Source organism: Pleurodeles waltl, chromosome 10 (genome assembly GCF_031143425.1).
Source record: "Pleurodeles waltl isolate 20211129_DDA chromosome 10, aPleWal1.hap1.20221129, whole genome shotgun sequence".
Classification (NCBI taxonomy): Eukaryota; Metazoa; Chordata; class Amphibia; order Caudata; family Salamandridae; genus Pleurodeles; species Pleurodeles waltl.
Genome location: NC_090449.1, coordinates 1,036,752,794 through 1,036,769,491, shown reverse-complemented (window position 1 = coordinate 1,036,769,491; position 16,698 = coordinate 1,036,752,794).

Sequence of the window (16,698 nt, the reverse complement as noted above, 5' to 3'; positions counted from 1 at the left end):
GTAACATATGATCTGGATTACATCTCTATATCCATCAGGACCACTCCAAACATGCTCCTATTTTGCAAAGAGAGAAAGACACAGGGGGTCATTCTAACTCTGGCGGGCGGCGGAGGCCGCCCGCCAGAGTTCCCCCTCCAGAACACCGCTCCGCGGTCCGAAGACCGCCGCGGTGATTCTGTGTTTCCCGCTGGGCTGGCGGGCGACCGCCAGAAGGCCGCCCGCCAGCCCAGTGGGAAACCCCTTCCCACGAGGAAGCCGGCTCCGAATGGAGCCCGCGGAGTGGGAAAGGTGCGACGGGTGCAGTTGCACCTGTCGCGAATTTCAGTGTCTGCTAAGCAGACACTGAAATTCTTTGTGGGGCCCTCTTACGGGGGGCCCTGCAGTGCCCATGCCATTGGCATGGGCACTGCAGGGGCCCCCAGGGGCCCCACGACACCCCATACCGCCATCCTGTTCCTGGCGGGCGAACCGCCAGGAACAGGATGGCGGTATGGGGTGTCGGAATCCCCATGGCGGCGCAGCAAGCTGCGCCGCCATGGAGGATTCATCAGGGCAGCGGAAAACCGGCGGGACACCGCCGGTTTTCCTGTTCTGACCGCGGCCATACCGCCGCGGTCAGAATGCCCTGCGGAGCACCACCAGCCTGTTGGCGGTGCTCCCGACGACCCTGGCCCCGGCGGTCCTTGACCGCCGGGGTCAGAATGACCCCCACAGTGTTTTGAAATACACTGTATCTCGATCCAAGAATAGTCCATTTCAGCACTCCCAAATGAGCTACTCCTTTCGAATCTTATTGACTGTAACTTACTGTAGGGTGGGGTACTGATCAATCTGACCATAATTGGCATGGCATTCCTGCAAATGGTTTTCCTGGGTGCGGGAACACCGTACGCATTTTTTACCAGATAATAATTCGAACTGGTAAAACTGCACAAGGCTTAGCCTGCAACAGCACACAGGCCGCTACCCCACTCCCCACCACACAATTAGTGCCCATTCCATGCGGTGTACCTTATAATTGCTGTTAGACCTGGCATCCTTGGCGTGGTCTTCCCTGTCTTTTTTGCCTCTGCTTCCCATGTTTTGACTGTGTGCTGGACTCCTCTTTTGCTGTTTTTGGTACTCTGGGCACTTTACCACTGCTATCCAGTGCTAAAGTGCAAGTGCTCCTGTGTAAAGTGTATGTGTAATTGGCTTTTCCATGATTGGCATATTTAACTTACTAGTAAGTCCCTAGTAAAGTGCACTAGAGGTTCTCAGGGCTTGTAAATCAAATTCTACTAGTGGGCCTGCAGCACTGATTGTGCCACCCAAATTAGAAGCCCTATAAACATGGCTCAAACGTGCCACTGCAGTGTCTGTTTGCAGTTTTAACCTGCCAATTGGACTTGGCAAATGTACCCAAGTGCCAGGCCTAACCCTTCCCTTTTTATACATGTAAGGGGCTCCTAAGGTAGGCCGTAGGTAGCCCCATGGGCAGGGTGCAGTATATGTTAAAGGTGGGACATGTACTGATGTGTTTTACATGTCCCAACAGTGAAATACTGCCAAATTCCCTTTTCACTGTTGCAAGGCCTATCTCTCTCACACGTTAACATGGGGGGTGCCTTTAAATATTATTAAGTCTCCACCCCCCTGGTGTGTGTCCGGGGCCTGGCCTGGGCATGGCAGGATCTTGTGAACAACAAACAGAGACTTTCCTTTGAAGTTTCCTACTTCAAAGGCAGAAAGGGGTACAAGTAATGGACCCAAAACCCCAGACTTAGTCCCTCAGCTCTACTTCTCTCAAGGAGGGAGTTGTAGTTTACCTCATAGATGGCACCCTGGGCCCCCTCCCTAGCTCAGATCTCGTCATCAGTATACATATGCCGCAAGTGACATTCATCTTCTGCAGGTGGAGAAGACCACCCCACCGATTTCAATTCCCGGTCTCCCTTAGTTCATTAACCCTCCAGAGCCCCAGTGTCAGAATGATCCAGTTCACTCTCTGGTGGCTTGTCCGGTCTCTGCGCCTTCAGTAGTCCTCTTGACTCTCCTGTCTCGTAGGTCCACCTGGCACCATCCCGCCATCCAGTCCCATGCCTCTTCTGGGGATGTGCAGAACCATGATTTGCCCTCTGCTAAGACACAAAGCTTCACCGAGAAGAACATCATATATTTCAGTTCTTTCGCTCTGAAGGCTTTCTTTACTTCATTGAAGCTACATCTTTGCTTTTGCACCTGGAGGGTAAAGTCGGGGAAAAACCTCACTGTGGCATTGTCTAGGCATACATCTCTATGCGTACGAGTAGCATGTAGTATAGTGTCCCGGTCTCTGTGGTTGAAAATAATCGCTATGATTGTTCTCGGGGGGGCCCGGTTTGGCAGAGGAATCAGCGCCCTATGTGCCCTTTCTACAGAGAAGAATTTAGACAAGCGCTTCGGGTGGAGAGTGTTGACAATGAGGTCCTCCAGAAATAGATCCACACTAGGACCTTCTGTCCCTTCTGAAACCCAAATGACTCTGATGTTGTTTCTTCGCACTCACCCTTCTTGGTCTTGTGGAGGAGCTGAACAAATAAGCCTACACCTAAGTGTAACTCTAGTGTCGCTTGGGAACCAGTTCAAGATCTTCCTCAGCATCTTCAGGATGACTTGTGTGGTAATTTCTAGTTTGCTATCGATGATTCCTTGGGTGGGTGCTGGGTGTTGGTCCTAGTTTGGCCAAACACCAGTTGGGGTCCCATGGTGTGGTGTTCTTGTCAAAGACCACTACTCCTGTCTTGTCAGTGTTGAACTTGAGACAGTTGACTTTCACCTAGTTAATGACTTCAGTCATGCAGGCAGTGAACTTGTTTCTTGGGTTGGGGGGTCTTGCCCGAGAGGGACAGTATGAGTTGCATGTAGTCCCTATAGACATTGAGGCACAACGCAGATGAGTATGCTGGCTTCTAAGGTATAAGAAGCCAGGCTGACTGCTTGTGTAAGGATCAGTTTACTGCTCAATGTCAATTCCGAGATGTGCGTTAAAGCTGTGTGTTAAAGCAGTGGCAATTTTTTCCTCTTGCACAGTTCATCAGGAAAAACCTTGTGAAATGCAGTCAGGTAAAATGACTCAAAACCAGGAACTGAACAACAGGAATCGGTGTGAAAACAGTGATTCTGGCAGATATTCTCAATTTCTCAGAGGGGAGCAATTCACCATGGGCCTATAATTCTACATTCTACATATCCCTGAGGCATAGGCAATTCCAAGTGTATAATACAGATAGATGTAAAGCACGCCCCATGGAATGAGGGACTAAGGTGGTGATTTAGATTGTGTCCAAAGTTGCAAAAAAAAAAAAAAAAAAAAAAAAAAAAAAAGGAGCTAAAAGTAGTTTTCAATGCATTTAACAATAATTTTTGTATTTATGAAAAAGTGGTATTACAGCAATAAAAATGAAATGCATAGTAATATTACTTCTCTTCACGGGAAATACTAGCCTATTAGCAGTGCCAAAACACTGGTTCTATTTGTGCCAATATGCTCAGAAAAAACACAAGCAGAAGCAATGTTTCAGCATGCTGTTCTCCATTTATCGCTGCAGTCGCATTAATATCATGATCACAGGTTGCAAAAATCTGACATTCCCTAAATGACTTCCTGAGTGCTATAGAAAACCTGGCTATTAGGAATCCTGAATTCCCCTGCTCAATGGCGAGCAGGCCCTGGGCTGTAGCGCACATCGTATTTGTCAGAACAGGGCTGAGCGCCCACATCCGTTCTGCCTTGAGACATGGCCAGGTTGAGTTGCACACACAGACTGGTGCCAGATGTGGAATTAAATCAGGCTGACTGTGGAAGTGGGCTTGTTATGATTGCCCCGCAGCCTTTATCCATGGATTCCGAGAGAAAAAATGCATTGTGTTCACGGCCTGAGCCTGTGTGGCGAGGAGTGTGTTTGTTTTGGGCCCTCTCCTCTGGATAGTAAACACTTGCCTTTTAGTCTGGGCGAAAGCCCATTGACACAGAGAAGAGGTGTGGCGCGTGTTGGTTGTAGTAAATAGAATCGTTGGCGGGAAACTGCTACGTGCTGCGCACAGCAAAACAAGATCTCCAGTTACTGCGATCTGATGCTTAATTTATGAGAAAGTTAAAAGTTACTCTTAGGAGCCCTGCACTGCTGCTGCTGAATGCCAGAGCTGCTGAATAGCTTGCCTAGCCTATGACCTTTTTCTTCTACCATTCTAAAAGTCATGTCTCATTATCTTCTAGAAAACGTCACTGCTGATGTTGGTGCTACTGAGCTGGATATATATATATATGTATATATATATATATACACACACACACGCGCGCACATGGTGTATGGCATGTCCTGTTAGCCTTAGGTTTCACAATGGTTTATGCACTTTTTAGAATTACAATAAAGGATACATTTGGTGATTCCCTGTAAAGTGTGGCTTTTTTATTTATGTGTCTACATATTACATATTATTTAAAGCATCCACATGTCAACTTGTGCCTGGTTAATAAGTAAGTGCACAATTAAAAGTTGCAAGCGCATTTTTACGTCAGACGCCATTCCTGTGGTAATGCACCACATTTGAGACTTTTCATGTTGTTATTTTTTGCAAAATACGTATGTGTGTGCACGTTTCCATTTCAAGAAAGTGCAAAGTCGTATCTCATTGACTGTGCATAGACAGTTGGGGCTCAAAAGCATGCATGAGATGTTTGCAGGTCTCTCTTTCTCTCTCTCTCTCTCTCCCTCTCTCTCATGCTTTGATCTCCATGCATCCTCACACATTGCACAGGATAGTCTGTGAAAAATAGCTTAATAGAAACCTTGATATCAGTCAAGAATGTTGCTATATTTGTGATTAATAAACACTGTAGTTGTTGTAAATTCATTTACAATAGGTTATCATTTTTTTACATTGATTTCTGGGTTTATTTTCTTACACACCCACCTCCTGGAACATGTTTAGCTTTCATTCTTCCTCCTCAAAGATGTACGTTGGAAGTTGCATGCAATTCTGCATTGAAAGCTGTAGCACCAAAGCATCTGGTTTACCAGCCATTTGTGAAAGCGATTTATCCTTGATGTGTCACCTTCAGGTCCCCAGAAACCTGCAGATTGAGATAGTGAGGCCAGGTTCAAGCAAATAACGCAGCCTTTAATGTGTTAGTCTCCAGTAAGCCAATGGCTCAGTAGTCTTTTTTCATTATATCTCCAGTTGCATTTTGGTCATTGCAATTATCAGAAACGTAAATCTTAAAGGTATCATTATTTTCAACACTTTGGGCGTGATTACAACTTTGGCGGAGGGGGTTGATCCATCCCAAATGTGACGGATATCCTGGCCACCGTATTACGAGTTTTATAGGATATAATGGACTCGTAATACGGCGGGCGGGATATCCGTCACATTTGGGACGGATTAACCCCCTCCGCCAAATTTGTAATCAGGCCCTATGTGTATTCACATTCTTATAAAAGGAACCCGTTCATAAGAGCTCTTCGGAAGGGTGTAGCAAGTGCTAGGTGCCAATGTGTCTTCAGTTCTCCTTTAACAAAGGTTGAACAACATTAGTGATTGTGTAATACCTAGATCTGCAGGGGAACAACTTTCCCAGTACTTTGCCATCCGGCTCCAGGATAGTCATGGACTAAATGTTGACTGAGATAGTGAGATTTCACTTAAACTCTATAACAATCAAAAGTTACAGCACTTCCAGTGAATCAGTGTTTCTGTCTATTGATTTTTGAATGTTTTTCCAGGTGCATTATGGACACTGCAGTACCACAAATTTCATTTTTGCATTCATTATTATTTTAATCAAAATCTGAATCCACATTGCTATAAACACAATCGCTGACATGTGTTTCACTTTTATTAGTGCTCTTTTCGCCAGTACAGCAGGTGCTAGTTGATAGTCAGTCAAATAACTTTATTTCGGCTACAAGAGCCTCAAAAGCACAGCAACAATAAATAATTACACAGGATTAAATAAAATATGTGTATAAAATATGTACAATACATGTATATGAATAAAATAATAAAATTAAATAAGAATAAAAGTTTAAATAAAAATAAAGATTGTATACACTCCCGGAGTGAGTCTAACATTCTTGCTAACACCATTATACTGGTAAACATTTCCCTCTGACAATCCAGCTTGCCCCAAGAAATTTGGCAATAGCAATCACTGGCATAGGTTGAGTGTGTGAGCTAAAAATTCGAAGAGCTAAGTCGGACCTGCGCACTCCCAGCTGTCTACAAGCCTGGGGTCAACCATTTTCTGCATGGAGCATTGTATGCAGGGCAGACAAATAGGACATGGGGGAGGTTTTCAATGGGGGCTTTACAAGCTGGGCAGATTGTTGTTTCGTCATGTGACCAGCGACTAGTGAATAGTCTTAATGGCAGGGTGCCAATACGGAACTGGAAGTACAACTTCCTCTCTCTTGGCACTGTGATTATGTCCCGGAAAGCCTCATATTTGCATGTCTCTTTTAGGTTGGTGAAGTCACGTGATAGTGTAGAGTGAAGAGCGACGCTCGTGTCTTCAGAGTCTACCATGTGCCAGTACAGTCTTTTGAGATCACTTTTTGAAGGAAAAGAAGTAGTGGTTGGGGAATCCCACAGTTCTCTGAGCCCAAGCGAGTGAAGTAACCCCTTGATGTGTCTAAGCCAGGGGATATTATGGGAATGGTCGGCTTCTAAGATGACCTGCAGTGCTGTAGTAAAGGAGGCGAGCTCCGGGGTGGTCCAAAGGCGCCACCAATACAAGAGGGGGCATAGGCGGGCTTTGTGGTCAATGTGTTTCATGCCTAGGTCTTTAAAAAGAGGAAACAGTGGAGTACTAGATGGGAGGGATACTAGATTCCGTAAGAAATTATTTTCAGACACCTTTATTTCTTGGGCTTTGGCATAGCCCCAGATTTCAGCCCCATAAAGATCTGAACTTACTGCCTTGGTTTCATATATCCGGATTGGGGGGTGTATTGCTTTGGTATATGAAAGGTTAAAGTCCTTTATTAAGACCCCCGTTGTTTGCTTTAGCTTGAGTGCTTGCTTTGCAATATGTGAATTCCAAAGCATTTTTTCCGTTAACATTATGCCCAGGTAACTAAAAGTGTCAACCTTTTCAAGTGGAGTTCCCTCAAGAGTGATCTTTCCTCTAAATGATCTGTGTGGATTGTGTGTCATCAGTTTCATTTTAGAGGCATTGATTTCAAGTCCCCTTGTGGAGCAAAATCCCTCAAAACACGCGAGGAGTTTATGTAATCCAGTTGGGGTCTTGGATATCAGCAATGTATCGTCTGCAAAGAGCAGAACCGGAATTTTCTGTGTGCCTAATGATGGTGCATCAGCCTCCAGTCTAAGTAAAGAGGGGAGGATATCATTTATGTACAAGGAGAACAGGGTGAGGGCAAGGACACACCCTTGCCGCACACCCCTTGACACCTGAATTCTGTCGGTTAATTGCCCCCTATCGCCCCACCTGACACGTGCATAATTACCCTCGTGGAGCCGAGTTAGTAAAACAAGAATGTGCTCAGGGATTCCCATTAGGAACAGCTTGTTACGGGGTACTAAATCGAATGCGGATTTCAAGTCCACAAAAGCAACATACAGGTTCCCTTTACCAATAAAAAGGTTTCCCAGTATACCAGTTCTACCATCCAGTCTTGAATTTTACCCAGAAGTCAATGACAGAACACTTTCTGCACACAGTCTATTAGGCTAATAGGCCTATAATTGCTGGGGAGGCTTCTGTCGCCCTTTTTAAAAATGGGGATAACAATGACTCAGGGATTGGTGCCCCAGATGCTATTGCATTCACTATGATGGTGAAATATCTTGACCAGATTGCTATATCGGTTAAGAATAGGTCTGCGGGGACACCATCTGCACCAGGTTCCCTACCACACTTTAGGGAGCCTAAAGAGTATGCTAAGTCCACTTGGGAAAATAGTTGCAACACTGGAGGGGTGGGTGTGAGAGTGATAGATGAGCAAGTGTCCTTCTGTTGAGCGGTAGAACTATCATGGTTGAAAGAATATAACCCACTGAAGTGATCTACCCAGTCCTTTGGTGCGATATTAGTTGTGATGTGCAGATCGCTGTTTGCAGGGCCAGGCGCTGCCAAGGACCAAAATGTGCTGCAGTTCCTCTCTTGCGCAGCGTCACTAAGTGCAACCCACCACTTCTCGTCTTGTTCATGTTTAGCTTTGTTAATGGCAGGTTTGTAAGACGTTCTGGCTAGGCTAATTGCTTTTACATCCTTGGATTTGATAGCTTGGATTAAATGCTTGCTTGAGGAGCGGCACTCTTTATTAAACCAGCGATGCCTACCCTTAAGCCTCATACTATCAGGGGCTGCGTCAGCCGAGAAGAGGGCCGCGATACTCTTGAAACATGTAATGTGAGTTAAGCTTACTTCCGCATTAGTGTATATAGAACCCCCCTCTAGGCCCGTCAATGCGGTCCTTAAGGTGTCATTGGCAACGTCAATGAGTGTTGGTCGAGCCAGTACCTGGTTCCACTTTAGGTGGCGTTTGTCATTGACCAAACTGATCCCCTTTGGTGCTTTAGCTGAGTTGTTAATTATGGGCAGGTGGCTGCTCGAAGCTAACAAGTGGGCTGAAAGAGGATTATGGTCACTTTCTGATCTCTCGACAACCATCATGTCAATCACTAAAGGCCATAATCTTACGTCGACTAGACAATAGTCGATTCTTCTGGTATGGTTAACTTTGTTGTATGTGTGACAGACCTTTACATCTGATTTGGTGCTACCATTTAGTACCCTAAGTCCAAATTCCATGGTCAATGATTTTACTTGAACAGCAACTTGGGACCACTTCTGATGTGCGGGATATCCAGGGCAGGGATAGACCATGCCTGGTCCTCCTCGTGAGTGGACCCAAGATCATCCCAGTCGAGAGGTTCAAATGTGACGTTAAAGTCACCTGCCACAATCATTTTGTAATGTCTGGGACAGTTTTGCAGAAAAGTCTCTAGGGTGGAGAGGGTTTCGGAAACCCGTCTCACCCTCCGTCCTCTCTGGCATAGATGTTAAATATAATCACAACTGCATCAGCCAAGAATGATAGTCGAAGACCTAGCAGATCAGGGGAATCAATAGATAGCTGTACTATGCAGCAGTTTAGTGATGTTCTGGTCCAGATGACTAGACTCCCAGAGGGCCTCCCCCTGGTGCTGGCCAGAGCAGGAATATAAAAGTTGGAGTAGCCAGTTAGAAAGAGTGGATCGGTTGACCATGTCTCTTGAAAGAGACATATGTTGTGCTCATCAATAAAGAGGGTGAAGGATGGGAGGCGAAGGATAGATCTCAGACCTGCCACATTCCACGAGACAATTGGTACCACGGTAGTTGAATGGACAGCCCTGTCCACTGGCATATTTGAGGATTTGGTTACCAAGGGTGGGTTTAGCGGGTGAGATCGCTTAGAAGGAGAGGGGTCATCCTCACTGTTGTCCAGTTGATGCAGATTTGAGTTATGATAAGCATCTATGGGACCTGACCTGATCCTAGGTGCAGTATTCACTTTGCTGTCTGTAATGAGAAATAAAGGTGTCTGAAAATAATTTCTTACGGAATCTAGTGTCCCTCCCATCGAGTATTCCACTGTTTCCTCTTTTTAAAGACCTAGGCATCTACGGGACCTGACCTGATCCTAGGTGTGGTATTCTCATACTTTGCTGTTTGTAATGAGTGTGAATCACAGGGGAAAGAATGTGCAATGTTGTCATAGTCGTGCAATAGATCACAGGTGGACTGGTGGGATCTGTACGGAGAAAGATCGTGAGTGCATGCAGGGGCAATATTGGGGGCTACGGCCGGACTGTGGACAGTTGTTTCACGTAAGACAAGGGGAAGTTCAATGTCTATTTCAAATGATACTCTAAGTCAATCATTCTCGCTAAGAGCAGATGGTTTACCTGTGGGGCAATGGATGGGGCGGGCCATACAATGTGCAGGTGAACTAGGATATTTGAACTGGATACGGGATTGCTCTGGAGCAGTTGTCCTTGCATCTAGGGCCACCAGGTTGTCCACCATACTCCTATCCCTGAATGTCAACTGTAAAATGTCAAAGTGTGTGCCAGGGTCAGGCCTTCTTACTGCATCAATTATATCCTTGTGTATTACAGAGTAACAACCTCTTACATGGCGAATCCAATGAATTGCCTTATTTCTAGTAGAATCTCCCCCATTCTCTGGGTGCCAATGGGTGTAACTTAGGAACATTTACCATTAGAACAGTCCTTGTGGATTGGAGTCGGTCAATGATGGGTTTAGCTGTGTATTTAGGGACAGTATTGCTTGTAGGTTTTGTAATTGGATAGCAGGCATCAGGTGCATTCCTTGTGCTTAAACTAATGTGGGAGGTGGGTTGATCAGATTCCTTTATCTTGGCATTGGCTAAGAATTGGTCAGCACAACCATTTGCTTGCGTTGTGGGCAATTTCATCGTGGTACCTAAGTGGTATGGTATTGGATTGCAATAATGATTTATGGACCTCGTTGTGTCTGGAGAAATTAACTGCTTAACTACCGCAATTAAGGAATTAACTACAGACTTTAATTCTGACACCTCCCTTTTTAAATCCTGTATGCATAGCATGTGCTGTGCATTTGACTGGACTGAGTGCTTATTTACATCTACATCTACTAACCCACCCACCCTGGTGCATAGTTCTGGGTCGTCCTGAGAGTCTAGGATGTTTATTAAGGGGGTAAAGCGGTTGATGCACTGGACAGGGTCGCTGGGATTAGCTGAAGGCTTAGCCGCCGATATTGGGGAGGCGTGGCTGATGAGATCCCTACCCTCCCCCTGGCCTTTGGAGGGTATAGCCTGTTGGCCGCGCTTTACAAATATGTCAGCAATTTTCTTATGGCCAGTGCCCTTCCTGACAGGCGAGCACTCTCCCCCAATTCCGGTGGGGCTGCTGTCCGGGGGCGGGGGGAGTTTAAGATTCCTTCACATTCGTCAAGAAGGTTGTCAATTCTCTCCATAACACAGTTGTTGACTACATGCTTCTGTCTTTTCCGCTTGGTTTTTTACACCACCCCTGCTCCACCCTCTATTGCCTTCCTTTTGCCCATTTGCTTATTTTCTTATAGTTAATGGATAGCTCCTCAATAATAGACGTGCAAGAAGATACAGCAGTGGCAATAGTCAATGGCAACTATTAAAAGAAAAATGTTAGGGAACTGGCCCAGCCCAGCCTCCTCTGGGCTACGACAGGCATGGACGGGCCCGCGCTTGTCCCGGGCGCGGCCCGTGCTGCGAAGTGCCCCCACGCGCTATATAGCGTTCGTTGGTGTGATCAAGTGGATGTGGGTGCTCACAAGATGGCAACCTCCAGGGGCCACAAAGCAGTCTGGGATATGTAGTCCCGGCAGAGTCCCTGGCGCGTCCCACCCTGCAAAGTTCCCCCACACGCTATATAGCGCTCGTTGTTGTGATCAAGTGGATGCAGGTGCTTACAAGATGGCCGCCTCCTGGGGCCACAAAGCAGCCTGGGATATGTAGTCCCGGCAGAGTCCCTGGTGCTAGTTGGTAATTTTGTATGCAGTTCTCCGGTCAAAGTTTTGATACTGAACTATGTGCTTTTTTACCAGCCAGCTCAAAAAAAGTAACATCTCCCCCTAGGCTTGTTTACAAATTCTGAAGGCAATGAAGGTTTCAGTGTCATTCTGGGTGCCTTCTGGTGTGTTCAACGGTGGCCAAATGAGTGTGTGGAGTCTGGGTTGGTGGCAAACATTGGTTTCCTTGACTTCTTTCCCATTTTAGTGGCCCTTACAATTTGGCTAGGGGAGTTCTGCAATCAGTCTGTAATATTTTGGTTGGATGACATGACTGGTTGAATGTATTATTCAAGAGGCAGCCAATTAGAAAATGATCTTAAGGCTATTGAAGGAAATTGTACTTCTGTGTTTAAAGTTGAATATCATTGTTAAAACCAAACAGTTGCTGGGTGTATTGAACTATGCAGTGGATGGCTTATCTTGTTTTAAGATGGAGGACTTCAGGTTCCACTGCCCAAAAGCAGCTGAGTTCCCTACAACATTCTTGGAGCAACTGTGGCGGCTTGGTGTCCCAGTTTACCAGACCTCGTGGCTGCCATTTTAGTGCCCAGTATGAGGCATGTCTTCAAGGGGGCATATTGCACATATTGTAAGTTTCAGGAGTGTGCTAGGGTCAGAGATTGTTTTTTGCCCAAGTTGGTAATAGCGTTTCTGGGGTCCTTCAGAGAGGAGGGGCGAACAGTATCCAACACCAGGCGCCATATTAAGGCCACATCCTTCTTTGTAGAAATGCTGGGGTACACAGATGGAACAAACGTTTTCCTGGTTTGCAAGCGTTGAGGGGGTGGCAGCATTTGGAGGGTGGCAGGTCAGACTCTAGGAGTCCCACAGAAACGGTAAAGCTACCAGCCATCATGGCCAGCTTGGAGGGCATTTGCAGGTCACAGGATGAGGTCAGACTTTTCAGGGCAGCCTTTTACCTGACATTTTATGGGGCATTGTGGGTTTGGGAGCTTGTGGCCAAGATTAAAAGGGGCAGAAGTGGGGGTGTACAACGGGCAGATTTTCAGTGGCCAAATGGTTCTTTGGCAGTCACCATTGCTTGTTTGAAGACCAACCAGATGGGCAGGGGCAACCACATTCTGCCACACAGGGCCTCAGCCTTTTGGTTCATGAGGATGGGACACTGCTCACAAGGTTTCAGTTTCTAGACTGCTTAGCGGTGTCCTGAGGGCTGCAGGGTTGTACCCTACTGAGTACAGCCCCTATTCATTTAGGATTGGGGCAGCCACCGCTGTTTCGTGGATGGGACTGGCTAGATCGGCAGGTGGCAGGTGGTCTGACTGCTACAAGCGATGCGTGAGATTGAACCTCTCGTAGGTGTTCTGCCACAAATTTTTCATTCCTTTTCTGTATTCTCCTGTTAAAGCAGGTGGAAGACATGAGGAGTTCATTTGGCCGCTGGAAACTTCTTCACCTCCTGTCAACGTGGGAGTGGGGAGTTTAACAGAAGTGCTGGTGTTGGGCCACTCATACGTGAGGAGTGCAACAGCTTTCTATTTCACACATGAATACACAGCCCGTGCAAAGGAAGTGGGATATCGGCTGAATTTCTGTGGTCAACGAGGGCTGCGCTTGGCCCACTTGAGGAATGCATTGGATAGAATCTTGCCCTGGGGGCTTCCCCTCGCAGAGATTTCAATTGTGCATCTTGGAGGCAACGATGTGTCGGAGCTTGAAAGGAAGGACTTATTTGAACTGGTTATCTCTGAGATTGGTTGGCTCGCCAAAAGTTTCCCGAAACTGTGATTGCATGGTCCAACATGGTTTGTTTTTTCTTGCAGGACGTGGTCCACTTGTCTATGAAAATTAATGCAATGTTTTTTGAGAATTTGTTGGCATGGTTAGTGCAGCATCCACGGTATGTTGGGTTGGCACATAGTAGGTGAACTATGCTGGTCTGTGGTGGGTGAGGTCATGATTGGGGGGCAGTTAGGTTCCATGTATGGCAACCTTTTATACCAAAAGTACAGCTGACACATGGTCTTTAGTTGGCAACGACCCATGCCGGCACAGTTGGAGCAAGCTAGCACAGGCCCTTGGGTAATAAGGAACTAATGAGGAACGTGGGTGTAGGGTGTGCCCGAGGTAGGTATCCTAAGGGCATCCTAGCCCCCTGCACAGAAACTCCCAGTATAAGAGGGTGGTTGGTAGGGCCCTCCCAAAAGGAGGGACCCATCCATTGTCTTTTCTGGATGAAGGGTTTTATGGGGGGGGTCCTGAAACCAATCATGCTCTAACTTGGAATGCTTATGTTTTCTTAGTTGCACAGGAAAAAATCTAGTTATAGATAGGTAATTTCCATGTACTAGAGCCTCTGCTAAGGACAGGTCTCAATTCTGTAAACAGGATGTAACTATTGAGGGTTACTGTGCAATAATGTTAAAATTGTGTTTTGTGTATTTATGTAATAAATATGGAAGTGGGTCTTAGGACCCATAACCCAAAAACGCACTAGACGGGGGCTTTGTCATTTGATGCAAGTGTGCTGGGGAGGGCAGGGCTTTGGGGCTTTCAGGAGACATTGGAGACTACCTTCCATGTTAAGAAATGACAAAAAACTGACAATTATGTTTACATCACCAAAATGCACATGGAGATAAATAACTAAAATAAAATCTATGACAAGGCTGCTGTGAATAAGTGTATTATTAAAGATAAAAAGAAAAAAGGGTTACTTGTGTTACTTTAGGATTACAATTCCAATGCAAATCAAGATTTGAACTGGAAAGTAAATTCCAATCTGAGAATTGTTCCAGTTTGCGTCACTTTTTGGGACACTGCATCAGTGCAAAGCCTTGATAAATCTGGCCCAAGTCTCCAACAGGACTGGTATATCACTGTTTGTATTAGCATAAGGCGTTGTTTTCACCTTTTGTACTGGACCCCTTACACAGACTGCTTTCCAGTTTGGCACCACTCAGAAGTGACCACTGTGTTCTTTTACCATCAACACACTGTGCTCTGACTTTGCTATACTAATTATAGTTGTTCTTTTTCCGGTTACAGCATGATCTTTACACTTCTCTTGAGCTTTTTAGTACCCTCTATTTTGTTTTCTTGATAACACCATTAATGCATTCTCTAGGGCAAGTTTGAAAGCACGTCAACTTTGCAGTTGTAATAAACTGTGTGCTTGTTGTATGACCAGAATTATTCTTTGCTTTCAATATATTTATCTAAGCAACCACCATGAGCTCTCTGTACACCCTCATTTCTGCTATCAGGGCCAGCTGTAGTGCTGGTGGTGCCCAGTGTTACAAGTTTTGTCAATGAGGGATTTAGGGGGCAGGAGTCACACACCATTCTTACCGGTAAGCATTATATGTTAAGACTGCTTGCCCTGGAGAAATGAAAAGTCAAGATTTAAAAGGTAGCAGTGGTTGGGGTTGTCTGCACTAAAAAGAATATATTACACAAGCCACAGGCACTTTAACCCTTTATACTACGTTATGAATCAAAACTGCAACTAGACAACACAGATCTTTCCAGCAAGTACATTAATCACCAGCATTATCTTGCCATTTTTATTACCACCTAAAGATAGTTTATTGCACACAAAGCTCAGCGGCAGGTGCTTTTAAGGATATAAGATAGTTTAAAATACAGCGTCCAATCAAGCTTGGCACTTGCTGCGTTGGCACCGGTTTCACCACCCTACAGCCGCCCTGGCTGCTATCATTATAGACCCAGTGTTTTCTGTCTATGTGTCTAATGGATATGTTATGTTTCATTTCAAGGAATTCTGCAGACAGGTAAGATTTAGCAAACGCCTGCAAGGTCTCAAGCTTGCGTTCTACGTTGCTGGGTGTGTGCTTATTGCTTGTGCCCAAGCCAAGATGGTGCCAGTTAGACCTGGCATCCTTGGTGTGGTTTCCCCTAACTTTTTGTCCTCTGATCTCCTGTTTTCTAACTTAATTTTTGCTGACTTTTAGGAATCTGATCACTTTACCACTGCTGCCCAGTGCTCAAGTACATGTGCTCTGTACACTAAAATATGTTAACATTGGCTTCTTCCGAATTGGCATATTTAATTGACCTGTAAGTCCCTAGTAAAATGCACTATATGTGCCCAGGGCCTGTAAATTAAATGCTTCTAGTGGGCCTGCAGCACTGATTGTGCTACCCACTAGAGTAGCCCTTCAAACATGCCTCAGGCCTTCCACTGCAGAGCCTGTGTGTGCAGTTTAAACTGCCATTTCGACTTGGCAAGTATGCCCACTTGCCAGGCCCAAACCTAACTTTGTAATACTTGTAAGTTACCCCTAAGATAGGCCCAAGGGCAGGATGTAGTGTTTTCAAAAAGCTGGACATGCACTTTTAAGTTTAATATGTCCAGGTAGTGAGGAATTCTAAAGTTCGTTTTTCACTATTGCAAGGACTATCTCTCCCATCGCTTAGCATTGGAATGACCTTAAAACATCTTTTAAGTGTAATTTTCAATAGGGAAAAGATAGAGATTTAGTGTTTGGTGTCTCTGACCTCACAATTTAAAATTATAACGTATGGTGAAGTCAGATTTTAAATTCTAAGTTTAATATGCACTTTTAGAAAGTTGGCACCTTCTTACCTCAAGCCATTTTGTGTCAGCCTGTCTCTGAGTACACAACTGGGCAGGGCTGGGTGACAGCTACACTTTGTGAATTCCCTCTAGACAGCTACAAATACAAGACACTCAGCTGCATCTGCATTCATCTGCATAATGATGGGTGTTCCTGGGCAGAGGGAAGTGGAGGGCTTGACACCTACTTTTCAATGGGTCCCGTCTCCACCCAAAGGACTGATTGCCCTCCGCAGATAGACTGGCAGATAGGGCTAGTATGAAAGGGACCCTTGTGCACTTCAGAGGACTCCTTCAAAGTCTCCCCCACATCAAAGATCTTTTTGGGTGGGTATAGGTACTGGACCCCATACTGCAGCAAATCAGATCTCCACTGGAACAAAGGACACTTTGCCAGAAAGAAGGACTGCTGTGCTATCAGGAGGGACCCCAACTGTATTTCTATGTTTGCCTACTGCTGCTGTGTGCTGTGCTGTAGGAGGGACTGACACTTTGCTGTTTGCTCTGCTGTGTTGGCCGGCTCCCTGCTGATTCTGTCTTG